General features: G+C 46.0%; 1 pseudogene; it reads left to right on the forward strand.

The window, feature by feature from the left end:
* The first annotated feature begins 3,837 nt into the window (after positions 1-3,837).
* Positions 3,838-7,026, forward strand: LOC129488078 (ADP-ribosylation factor-like protein 2-binding protein; annotated as a pseudogene).
* Positions 7,027-13,807: the final 6,781 nt, after the last annotated feature.

The following is a 13,807-nucleotide window of genomic DNA, read 5'->3' on the forward strand; positions in this document are numbered from 1 at the left end:
GTGGCCGGTATTATATTCTTTGCGGGTTCTACTCAAAGCCGGGGTCCCTTGGGTCTTGTCCAGGGCAAGGGCCGGGGGTTAAGTGTCGAATCCAGTCAGCCGCAGTCGTCTCGATTTCAGTTTAGACATTATTAAAAGGGTTCCTTGAAAGCAACTTGACATTCGAATGGAGAAAAAAAGAGTAAAGTAGACAATCCCAAATGTTAGATAATACAAATAATTGGTATTCTGTGTGTCTGGCATACGTGTGGTTCTTTCATTTTAGGTGGGCCTGATACTCTAGGAATTCAAAATATTTCAAAGAAGTAAACACGCAGTTCTACAAAGACTCTGGAAATTGTCCACATTCCCTATCCTGCCTGCTCCTCACCTATTTCCCTTCCCCTGTCATGTGTTTTGACTTTTCTTAACTTTTTCAGGCTCACGTGTTCAACTTTTAAAAGGGTTTTCCCTCATCCCTCAAAACAATAATAATTAAAAAAAATAATAAACCCTGGAGCTGTAATTCGAGCGTAGGGCCACCAGATGGCAGCGGAGCATAAGTCACAGGCTCCGCGCTGCACCGGAAAGAAGCGCCTTGCTAGATCCCGCCGTGGGGAAGACGGGCCCGATATACACGCGGGTATAGACTGCACAACAGATTTAGGAGGAGGCTCAGCTCAGACGGCTAAGCCGTTTATTCTCAATCACGTGACTCGTCAGTAGCAGGAGGCGGACCTGACTTTACAGCTCCTTGTTTCTGACCCAAAGAGAGCTCTCATCTGGATGTTTAAATGTCAAAAATATTGGCCTCTACCCAAAGCTTTAATTGGAAAATCTCGAATATTTCTAACTTATTTCTAACTTATTCCTCTTTCTTTCTGCCGCCTGGCCCTAAGCCCACAGGCCCCGTCTGCTGTCCTTGGAAATGCCTGTACAAAAATCATCCCCGCCCTTTCTGTTCAATAACGTGACGTTAGCACATGCTAGTCTCAGGGATTCAGAAATGTCAACTATTCTCTCCCCCTTTAAAGATTTTTTTAGAGTAAACCAAGTCCCGGGTAAAATTTTATCTGAAGGAATTCTTAACTTACAGTAACTTCTAAAGCTCGTTTTATACCCAAGTTAGAGTTAGAAAGTTCCTTGGACGCCCTCCCTGTTTGACCTGGCAGGGGAGAAGTTTCTAGCACGCTTGTCTTTCCTTGCTTCTAGTCTAGCTGGGTTATTTCTTCCCCAGGGACTGGCCCCGAGGCTCCAGCTGCTTGGAGTGGTCGAGGCCCCACAGGTGTGAGGGTTGGGGGCCTTGAGAGGCTTGGGCACCTGGCCCAGCAAGCACCTGGGCCTAGAGTCCACCCCAGGCCTTGGGGTTCTTTACAGACTCTTGTTCTGGGTTACCCCAGATTGCTTCATCCCGCCCCCAGGGAGGTGCAGAGGTGAGGCCGCCCCCTCCTCTGCAGCTGTGACCCCAGAATCCGGTTTTCCTAAACTTGATGTAACAAGGCCCTGGCAATGGCCCCGCCGCCCAGGCCTCAGTGTGGACTCCTTGGATCTAGGAGGGCACCTGAGCAGAGGCAGCCATCTCCCCTTCACATGACCACCACTTCCGGGTCACGTGACGACACTCTCTAAGCAGCCACGTGACACTGCGGAGCATGGCAGGTAGGCATGGCACGTGGAAACCAAGATCTATCTCTTCTGGGAGTCCCAAGTCGTCAGCCTTTGTTTCACAGAATGTTCCTCCGGCTTCCCAGAGCAGCCTCGCCACAGTCCAGACCAACAGGACGCTGCCCGCCCGGCTTAGTGTGTTGGGGGTGCTAGGCCAGGAAAGGGGCCCACGCGAGATCTGCATAGTGATGACCCAGCCTTGTAGGGGGCTCCCACAGCAGCTGAGGACAGGCCTCAGGGTGGTCGCCCATAGGCGGCCTAACCCTGCCTGCAGCCTCGGGAGCAGCCAAGGTCCGATGGGGCAGTGGGAGGCCTGCGGGGGTGCGGAGACTGTGGTGAGGGTGAGAGCCCTTCTTTGATCCGCGCCGGCAGGGGAAAGGGATTTGGATCCCGGGTATGACAGTTGTAAAACAGGAGGCTGAAAATCCACGATTCTGAGGCCTGGGTGGCCCCAAGCAGAGGGCCAGGCCCGGCCCATCCCTGCTGTCTGAGCTGGTTCTCAGGCCACCTCCCGGAAGCCAGAGCCCCTGGCAGTTGGGAGCACAGACCCTGCGGCTCTTGCTGTTAAGGCCACGGTACCCTGAGAGAACTAACACTTGTGTTAGGAAGGCAGGTTCACAGCCGCTTCCTGAGCAGAGCGCGTCAGGCCCACCTGTGTGGCTGTTGGGCTGCAGTTGTCTCCTGGAGACATGTCAGGGACAGGCGCCTCAGAGAAGGATGATCTGGAGCCAGGCACTCATGTGTGAGGCACTGCTGGAGTGAGAGGTCGAAAGAGGGAATGGATTTGTGATTTTTTTCTAAAGTGAAATTTCTCCTGGGCATTTCCACCTTCCTCCGAATTGGCCTATACTTCAACCCTTTGCTAAGCCTTGCCTCAAGCACATCCTCACCGCCACCGTCTGCACTTCACTGTTCTCGGGGCCGTAAACGTCCGGTATTAGCCACAGCCTTTTACTGGATTTGCCTTTGCCATCTTACACTGAAAACAATGCCTTAAAAGGGAGACCGAGATTTCTGCAAGACGAGTTTCAGCTCCAATTTCTCGCCCATGAGGAATAGGGAAAACAGGTCCCTCTCCCCCTCAGTGGGCAGGAGCTGACAGTGTGACTTATTGAGTGAGTCCAGAGTGTTCTTTACTAAAATGTTACACATCCTCCCCCTCCTCCGGCAGCCCAGAGCCCTGCTATCCTAAGACCACAGCTTGAGTTTTAGAAGGGAAGAGAAAAGAGAGACCGCTACAGTGAATGGCTTTGATAACTGGTGTTATCTAAACATTTATGCTCCTGTTCTTAGCAGCTCCGGACCTGGATTCACTGTGCTGCAGGGACTGTTCTTTAAACAGTTTAGCCTAGAAGGTAAAATTTTCTTTGATGGCCCATTGAAGAGGACCCAGGCAGGGAAGGACACTGAAATTCCAGTCTACTAAGCAACCTTTTCCAAAGGAGCTCTCTCTCCCAGGCTGTCTTGTTCGCAGGAGCAGCCTCCTCAAGTCCTTTGAAAGCCAGCAAGGCCGTGATGGTGGTCGTAGGTCCCCCACGGGTCCCTTCCGTGGCCCTGGGAGTCCCCTAACTGTGTGTTTCGAGGGTCACAAGCATTTGTAAAAGTTGTAAAAGTAAGACTTTTTTTGGTGTTCTTTTTCTTAAAGAGTTTATTCTCCTCAGAAATTGTAAAAGTCCTACGCTCTACAGAACCTGGATCTGAGCCTGTTCTTGTTTTAAATGAGGCATATGAATCAGTGAATGCACCCCATAAATAACCGAGGTGCACGCAGGAAGAGCCATTAAAACTTCATCTGGGCCGGGTGTGGTGGCTCACACCTGTAATCCCAGCACTTTGGGAGGCCGAGGCAGGCGGATGACGAAGCCAGGAGTTTGAGACCAGCCTGGCCAACATGGTGAAGCCCCATCTCTACTAAAAATACAAAACTTAGCCGGGTGTGGTGGCACACGCCTGTAGTCTACTCGGGAGGCACGCTGAGGCAGAAGAATCGCTTGAACCCGGGAGACAGAGGTTGCAGTGAGCCAAGATTGCACCACTGCACTCCAGCCTGGGCAACAGAGCGAGACACCATCTCAAAACGAAACAAAACAAAAACCACAGAAAAACAACTTTATCTGTTCATTTTTTTAAATCAAATAAGAAAATCACGTTTTACGAATGTTACATAGACTGGTCCCTTATTCCCCCAAATGCATGCATGTCAGAGGAACAAGGACATCCCCGAAGAGTAATGAGGAGCCCCCACTGGAGGGTGGGGACAGGGTGCGCTCACTGGCCCTTTCCTTTCAGCATTTGGTGTATGTATTCAATTGACGCAGGAGCAGCATATTCAGTCTTGCCGCTTGCACTCAAAACACAAGTTGGAGTCAGAGCAAAAACACTTTTAAAGTTAAGATAAAATATTGTTTATTTTTGTTATAACCTTTAAAATGTGTGTGTTTATAACAAAGTATATTAGTGCAGTAGTTGTGCATATATATGTAAAATCAATAACTTACTTGGTGGGTGCTTTCTAAAAATCTAATAGGGGTGCACCATTGAAAGTCTGGAAATTACAGTTTTAAAGTACTGTACAGGTTGAGCATCCCTAATCCAAAATTCAAAATGCTCCAAAATTTGAAACTTTGAGTTTCCAAATCCAAAAAGTTTGATATGATGCCACAAGTGGAAAATTTCATACCTGACCTTGTGACACATCGTGGTCAAAACTTTGTTTTATGCACAAAATTATTAAAAATATTATATAAAGTTATCTTCAGGCTATGTGTATAAGGTGTATATGAAACACAAATAAATTTCATGTTTTGACTTGGGTCTCATCCCCAAGATACCTCATTATGTATATGCAAATATTTCAAAATCCAAAAAACATTCCAGAATCTGAAAACTATTACAAGTTTTCTGGTCATGGCAAGACAAGAGGTCAATCATACCTCAGTACACTTCTTTCTTCACTAACCTTTGCGAGACCTTTTTACTTAAGAAATAAACAGAAACCAGTCCTGGAAAACAAAGAACGAAGACTCCTCTGCTGAATTCAAGCAACCTCCTGATGCTGCACCCAGACTCCCCTCCCCTTTCCCTGGTTTTGACATAATAGCTGACCAGTTTACATGATCACAATCACAGACTGGTTCTGGCTGGTTTATGGAGGATGTGCACACAGCACCTTTGTGTCCTATCTTTCACCTTTTGACATAGAGCCTAATTTTACTGCATTTTAATATTACATCTTCATCCCAACTGAACATGGGACACATGTAACATATATGTTTGCTTCCCACACAGGTGTATGACCTTTCTTCATGAATATTCATAGCTTCTCCTATAACCTGTTAAATATGTATATTTAGCTAACCTGTTTAACATAAAACTGTCCCACCCTCCTTCCCTCCAAGCACCTGCTTTCAGTCTCAATGGAAGGCTCCACTTCCCAGCCTGCAGGTTGCAGCCCATCATAAGAAATAAAGCTCTCTAAATAAATTTACAAGAAAAAAATAACCCCATCAAAAAGTGGGCAAAGGATATGAACAAACACTTCTCAAAAGAAGACATTTATGCAGCCAATAGACATATGAAAAAAGGCTCATCATCACTGGTCATTAGAGAAATGCAAATCAAAACCACAATGAGATACCATCTCATGCCTGTCAGAATGGCAATCATTAAAAAGTCAGGAAGCAACAGATGCTGGAGAGGATGTGGAGAAATAACGCTTTTACACTGTTGGTGGGAGTGTAAATTAGTTCAACCATTGTGGAAGACAGTGTGGCAATTCCTCAAGGATCTAGAACTAGAAATACCATTTGACCCAGCAATCTCGTTACTGGGTATATACCCAAAGGATTATAAATCATTCTACTATAAAGACACATACACATGTATGTTAATTGCGGCACTGTTCACAGTAGCAAAGACTTGGAACCAACCCAAATGCCCATCAATAATAGACTGGATAAAGAAAATGTGGCACATATACACCACGAAATACTATGCAGCCATAAGAAAGGATGAGTTCATGTCCTTTGCAGGGACATGGATGAAGCTGGAAACCATCATTCTCAGCAAACTAACACAGGAGCAGAAAACCAAACGCCACAGGTTCTCACTCATAAGTGGGAGTTGAACAATGAGAACACATGGACATAGGGAGGGGAACATCACACACTGGGGCCTGTCGGGGGGCGGGGCAGGGATAGGGTTAGGAGAAATACCTAATGTAGGTGACGGGTTGATGGGTGCAGCAAATCACCATGCTACGTGTATATCTATGTAACAAAACTGCACGTTCTGCATATGCACCCCAGAACTGAAAGTATAATAAAAAAATTAAAAGAAATACAGTTCTCAGTTGGGACCCACACGGGCAGTGGGCAGAGCAGCTGTGGCCACACCCAGGAGCCTGAGGCTGGGCTTCACCAGCAGGCACTGACCTGGTTGGGTAGTGAGTGGGCATGGCCTGGGCGGTGAGGCCTCCTCCCCACTGTGCCCTCCAAGAAGGTTGGGCTGCAAGCGGGCTAGGAGTCTTAGGGCTGCTGGCCCACTCTGGTGGGTAAGGCGGCAACAACGGATGCCTTAGAAGAAAAGAGCTTTATGCTGTCTCTCTCCTCCACCTCTGATGCAGAATTTGAGGCTGTGGTGGAATATTTAGAGGACATATCATGGATGAGGAGTTCCAGTTACTACAGAGAAATTTCATGGACAGGTACTACCAGGAATTTGAATGCACAGAAGCGAATAAGTTCACCTACATGCTATTTTTAATGAATTCATTTGATAGAAAAGTACACTGAAGAACCACTGCTGGAGTGGATTCCTGGATTTAACACGGCAGCTTTCACAGCAGCCTTGCAGCACCATGAAGATAAAGGCTGGTGATGTATTTGACATGCTGCTCACATTTGTGGATTTTCTGGCTTTTGAATAAATGTTTCTGGACTGCAAAGCAGAAGAAGAAGGCTGGAAGCCGGGTGTGGTGGCTCACGCCTGTAATCCCAGCACTTTGGGAGGCTGAGGCGGGCACATTACGAGGTCAGGAGATCGAGACCATCGTGGCTAACACGGTGAAACCCCGTCTCTACTAAAAATACAAAAAATTAGCCTGGCGTGGTGGCGGGCGCCCGTAGTCCCAGCTACTCGGGAGGCTGAGGCAGGAGAATGGCGTGAACCTAGGAGGCGGAGCTTGCAGTGAGCCGAGATTGCACCATTGCATTCCAGCCTGGGCGACAGAAGTGAGACTCCATCTCAAAAAAAAAAAAACAAAAAAAAAACAAAGAAAAAGAAAAACGAGGCTGGAGACTGGACTCAAGCAGAGGTTTAGTCGTGACTTTGTTGTGCAAATCATCTTCTATGCCAGCTTCCCAAGACAGTCTGTGGCGCTAGGTTTCCAGGCAATGAATGGGATCGTTGTGGATGTTACTGACCCAGTAGATCAATAGGCTTAGCTAATGGTGACAGAATAATACATCTTGGAGAGACTTTGTTCTGTAACTCTTTATTCATGATAAGTATTGATAGGTCAAAAGCAAAATGACCTAACCCTCCTAGACTTATTTCTCCTGAAACACCTTTTTGTATTAACTTAGTGCTTAATAACCCTGGAACTCCTCCCCTGCCCGTGTAGATCCAAGTAGATCCCTCTCTCCTCTCTCGGTGCTTCCGAGGCAGACTCCTTGGGAGTAAACCCATGCCAAGCATTCCACCTGGGCCTCCTACCCCAGCACATATGTTGGTGTGCCAACAGTGTGGAACGACCCTCCAGCACGGCCCTCTGTCCCAGTGTGGAATAACCATCCAGCACGACCCTCACCCAGTGTGGAACGACCCTCCACCATGACCCTCTGTCCCAGTGTGGAACAACCCTCCACCACGGCCCTCTGTCCCAGTGTGGAATAACCATCCAGCACGACCCTCACCCAGTGTGGAACGACCCTCCGCCACGACCCTCCGTCCCAGTGTGGAACGACCCTCCAGCACGACCTTCTGTACCAGCAGGGTTTGCGTGAATCTTTTTGTGCACTCACAGCTCTTTCTCTCTCTCTTCTTCTTCTTCTTCTTTTTTTTTTTTTTTAACGTGGTCAGAGTTTCAGTCCTTCAGCCTCAGTGGGGTTTTTGATGTTTGTGTAGGGTGTTATTCAAGCCAGATGTCCATCCTGAGATTTCTGAATCTCCTGTGATCACAGCTTGTCTTGCCTATAGGAATTAACTGAAAGAGATCTCCTTTACTTAAAAGCTACATGTGAAAATCAACTCCTTGTCTTAACATTTGCAGTCCTTATGTCACTGTCTTCTGCTTCTCCTGGTGTAGTCCTACTGTTTTCTAGAAATCTCTTTTAAGCATTATTTTTGAAAAAAAATTTTATAGGTGAACATTCATGCTAACCTAGTGGGTATGATTTTGGAGCTTCCATGGTTCCCCACTTGAAGATCAAAGTATGAGATGCTATGTGCTCTTTAGTTGTTAGTGCTATGAAAGCAAAAATGCTTTTTTTTTTTGGGACAGAGTCTCGCTCTGTCGCCCAGGCTGGAGTGCAGTGGCACAATCTCGGCTCACTGCAAGCTCTGCCTCCCGGGTTCACGCCATTCTCCTGCGCTAGCCTCTCCCAGTAGCTGGGACTACGGGCGCCCGCCACCACGCCCGGCTAATTTTTTGTATTTTTAGTAGAGACGGGTTTTCACCGTGGTCTCGATCTCCTGACCTCGTGATTCGCCCGCCTCGGCCTCCCAAAGTGCTGGGATTACAAGCGTGAGCCACCGCACCCCGCCTGCAAAAATGCTTTCTACGCTGGTGTTTGTTACTGTTTTACTGAGCACTAACGAATGTATGCTGTGTGCTGGAAATCGACTGAAAGGGATCCTGTTCTTTGCATGTTTGCTGAAAACCCTTTCTGCATACCTTAGTTAGGTCGTCTATCTGCTTTAGTTTAGTGCAGTGTTTGGTAGAGTATTACTTACCGGAAAGCATGTATGTCATTTCCAGAAAGAAGAAAAAACACAGTAGTTCAATTTCCAACATGTACTTTTGATTTTTTATTTCAGTAAAATTCTGTACTGATTTTTCACTTGGCAATTCTGGTTTTAAAGGATGAGCTACAAGTGATGTGTTTTTCTATACCGATGTGTCACTTATTAAATTCTTTTGTACCATGAGTTAAAAAAAAGAAATCAAGTTATCTTTCCCAAATGTATAGATCTTGTGATTTTAAGTAGACTCTTGACATGTTCATACCATGACTTCTGCCTTTCAGACAGTTGGAAGCTTCTGGAAGCAGCACGGAGAGTTTACATTGCCCTGGCTTTGAGTTTCGAAGCATGGGTGCCCCACTCTTGTGGGATTTTTGGAGCTTCTGATGAATGCACATGTTGAATCAGAGTGCTCCAGAGTATTAGAACCAGAAAGTCATTTAGAGAACACATGAAGCTTTATTTCACAGACAGGAAGCTGGGTCAGAAGCAGTGAGTGAGGATGCGCCTGGGGTGAGCCTGGAGTGGGAATTCCCATGCTATCCTTTATTGCTTATCAAAGACTCAGGTGGGATCTTTAGCTTCCCCAGACTCTGTTACCCCACAGAATCCAGTTTCAGGATTATCTTATTACTGGTGACAACTCATGTGCAAATACTTGTCGTGGTATGTGCACATAATTATATTAGCATTGAATAAATACACTCCACCCCAAACATTTGACTCAGATCATGAGCTAATTGGGCATAATCCCAGCCCTAAAAGGAAGTGGAGAGGATCAGACCCTGTATATATGTTTATTTTATTTTATATTATTTTTGAGACGGAATCTCTGTGCCCCAGGCTGGAGCGCAGTGGCACGATCTTGGCTTACTGCAAGGTCCACCTCCCAGGTTCACGCCATTCTCCTATCTCAGCCTCCCATGTAGCTGAGACTACGGGCGCCCGCCATCACGCCCGGCTAATTTTTTTGTAGAGATGGGGTTACACCGTGTTAGCCAGGATGGTCTCGATCTCCTGATCTTGTGATCCACCTGCCTTGGCCTCCCAAAGTGCTGGGATTACAGGTGTGAGCCACCGCGCCCGGCGTTTGTTTTTTATGTTTTTTTTTTTGAATGCCTTGCCCAGCTGCCTCCCACCTAAGAAGAGATTTGGGGAGACAAGATTTTTGTCCCAAGACGGCCATTTGGTTATGAGTGGGAGGATTAAAAGCCACATATCAAATTAAAATTTGCCCTACCTCAGCCCCTTGCTTTTTATTAGTGTTACTCCTAAACATTGCTGCTGCAAACATGCCCACACACAGATCTGTCTTGTGCATTTCTGATTATTTGCTCATGTAAATTCCTAGAATGAAATGTCTCAGTTTTAAAGTGCAATTATAACTTTACCCTTTTGAAATACAAAATGCAATTATTTTCTGACAGTTTCTACCAACTTATGTACCAATTAGCTACTTATTCCATTTCCCTTTTCTCAAAACACAGATTAAAACTGGATATTTTAATTTTTAAAATGTTTGAACAGTATATTTGTGATTTTAAAATAAATTTTTAAATGTTAGAATAGTTTTATTTTTATTTATTTATTTATTTATTTTTTTGAGACAGAGTCTCGCTCTATCACCCAGGCTGGAGTGCAGTGACACGATCTCAGCTCACTGCAAGCTCTGCCTCCTGGGTTCACTCCATTCTCCTGCCTCAGCTTCCCAAGTAGCTGGAACTACAGGCGCCCGCCACCACGCCTGGCCAAGCCAAGGAACCAAGATCACGGTGTGGCATAGAAAACACAGCCTGTTGAACAAGATTCTGCAGATCGCCTGCCTCCATGGATGGGAGGGCCTGACAGGTGTTTATTTCTCCATTTCACATTAACTGGGAGGCGACAGCAGCTCATGGCCACTGCACCCAGCTGCCATGTGGTTCATCGGACATTTCAGCTGTCTTGAAAATTGATATTGATTACTTCAGAACGTGCCGTTCATGGAGCGATTCATCTTGGCAGTTAGAGTGGGCAGAATGATTAGACTCCTCGCTCCACAGCTGCATTCCACACTTCTGCCTGGTCCTGGGCTTGGTTTTAGAGGTCTAATTAACACGCGTCATCCAGTGATCTTGGAGAACATTATGCTAAGTGAAATAAGCCAGACACAGAAGGACAAATATGCCTGACGCTGCTTGCATGATGAATCTAAACGAGTCAGGCTCATAGCAGAGAGTGGAACAGTGTTTGTCAGGGGTGGGATGAGAGAGGGAGCGTGGGGCGGGGGATGGGATGGGATCAGTCAGGGGGTGCAAAGTTTCAGTTATACAAGATGAGTAAGTCCTAGCAATCTGTTGTATAACATGGACATATCATTAGCAACACTGTATTGTATACTTAAAATTTGCTGAAAGGATAGATCTTAACTTGTGTTTGTATCACAGAATAATTAATAACAATAATCAATTCAGAGGGTGGAAGGAGACTGTTGGAGGTGATGGATATGCCTACGGCATAAATCATGATGATGGTTTCACAAGTGAGTCTCCAAACTCATCAAGTTGTGGACGTAAAATATGTACAGCTTTTTGTATGTCAATTAGACTTCAATAAAGTGGCTTTAAAAATAAATAAATAATAAATAAATGGCAGCTTTTACTTAAGTTTTATTTTCTTCTTTTTTTTTTTTTTTTTTTTTTGAGACAGGGTTTGGTTTTGTCAGCCAGGCTGGAGTGCAGTGGTGTGATCTCAGCTCACTGCACTGCAACCTCTACCTCCTGGGCTGAAGCAATCCTCCCACCTCAGCCTCCTAAGTAGCTGTTGCATGCCACCACATCAGACTACTCTTTGTATTTTTTGTAGAGACAGGGTCTCACCATGTTGCCCCGGCTGGTCTCGAACTCCTGAGCTCAAGCAATCTGCCTGCCTCGGCCTCCCAAAGTGCTGGGATGACAGGAATGAGTCACCATGCCTAGCCAGCTTTTACTTAATTTTAACTTGTGGGGATCCCACTCAACCAAAAAAGAATAGCATTGATAGCACTTTCAAATGTTCTCGTCATTTTCCTGTACCATTAGATCTAGATGGCGAGTTCCACGAGGGTTAGAGGCACGCCTTAGTCGTGATAATCATCGTAGCTATAGCAAGCATATGTGGGGCACCAGGGAACAGGCGGCTGCACGCCGTGCTTGCGGCATCCCATTGATCCTCGTAGCAATCCATAGGGGTGACACGATTCTTTGCATTTTCAGGTATAAAAAAGGAGAGAGAAAGAGCTGAAGAGATAGAGATGGAGAGACAGAGAGAGAGAGACAGAGAGAGACACAGAAAGACAGAGAGAGAGGGAGCGTATGCAGGCAATGAAATCCAGCTAGAAAGGGTCAGAGCCAGGGTTTGGTTCTGAGTCTCACTCCGCAGCCTGCATGCTTAACCACACCTCCTTAATGCTGACTATTAATTGGTGTGAGAGTTATCAGTCCTGTCTTACTGTGGCAGCCCCAGTACCTAGAACAATCAGTAGCTTAGGGGACCGTCACGAAGCTTGGTGAATTAATGACCGAATGAATGCATGAGAAGATTGAGGGGATGAAGGTAGAGATGGGCCACAGGGGCTCGATACCCTGGCAGGCTTCACTCTTGGCTCATGTGAGAACTACACTTTAAGCCAGCAGGGGCCTAGGAATTTCTAGAACATTCTTTGGGTTTTTCTTCAAGAGCTGAGCCAGAGAGTCACTGCACCAATTGTGTGTGTATGTGTGTATATGTGTGTGTGTATGTGTGTGTATGTATGTGTGTACGTTTGTGTGTATGTGTATGTGTGTGTGTGTGTATGTGTGTGTATGTATGTGTGTGTATGTTTGTGTGTATGTGTATGTATGTGTGTATGTGTGTGTGTACGTGTGTGTATATGTGTGTGTACGTGTTTAATTTCCTGCTCATTGCCCTGCAAGGCAAGCTATGATGATTATCACGACTATCATTGCCCCTGCTCCTGAGAGGGAGTGGAGATTTTGTGAGATGATACCCATTAAGGCCTTTTATGCTCGCCATTTTGTAACAAACCGCATCTGGAGCTTGGGAGGAGTGGGGAGCCTGGCTGTCCAGGAGGACAGATTAAGTGTCCTCCTTTATAAACCAAACTCCTGTGATGTGGGTTCAGAGGTCACCAACAGCAAATCCACGTCTTGTAGTTTGGGGTAAAGCAGGAAAAAATATTATTTTAAGATTTAGGATTAAATTGCAAATACCCAGAACACAATTCCTATATGTAAAACACACATTCTATTTAAATGTTTTTATTTAAAAAAAAAAATCTCATTTCTACGTGACCAAAAATAATAATTGTGAAAGATAACTTGGTCTTATTTATATTCAAGGACCAACTCAGATTAAAGCGATCTTTTAAAAAGGCTTGAAAAGGAGAATAAATCAGTATTGGTGTCAGTCTGTCTTATTTTAACAGTATCACTATGGAAACGAATCACCCACCTATTTCTTTTCCTACCTCCAAGTAAACAATAGGGTTTCCACTTTTCCTGGTATCCTGTTTCCTCTGCGCAGGAATTTCTTGTACAGAACGTCTGTACAGTGCTTCTAATTGAACCTATGGTTTTCCCCACATGCCTGTTTCTGTTGTTTTAAACCTTCTCCGCCCCGTGGATTTTCACTCTGAAACGCTGGGGATCCTCAACCCCATCCTCTGGAATCCTGAGCGTTTTGTCTGGGGCTCCTTGTCTTGCCCAGGGGTGGAGAATCCAGCTGTGGAGGCAGAGCGGGGCCAGCGTGCCCCAGACGGCCACAAGGTGCCCTGCCCGAGACTCAGCGGAGTCTCACGGAGTTTCCTTTCCTTCTACGCCCCACTTGGATTAGACAAATGGGAGTGCCCCAGAGAGTCATTTTCCATACTAAGCTGCCGATTCAGGAAAGAACAAAACGCTAACGTGTGTGTGCTTTCTTCCTGTCCTGAACCCGCACCCCAAATTCATTGTACATTTGGTTGAAGGCCTGAAGTTTCTGGACATAGAGATTGCTGTCTGCCCAGTGCACGGGAGTCCCTCAGAGGGGCTCTCTGTGCCCCATGGACGCCTGGGGCCCCTCACCTGCACCCCCACCTGCTCTCGTCTCCAAGGACACTCTTTTGTTGGAATATTAAAAGGAAGTGGACTATGTCTAACTTTGTTTATTGCCTGCTATTTTTATGACCTGTACTCTTAGGTTT

Source organism: Symphalangus syndactylus, chromosome 1 (assembly GCF_028878055.3).
Source record: "Symphalangus syndactylus isolate Jambi chromosome 1, NHGRI_mSymSyn1-v2.1_pri, whole genome shotgun sequence".
Lineage (NCBI taxonomy): Eukaryota > Metazoa > Chordata > Mammalia > Primates > Hylobatidae > Symphalangus > Symphalangus syndactylus.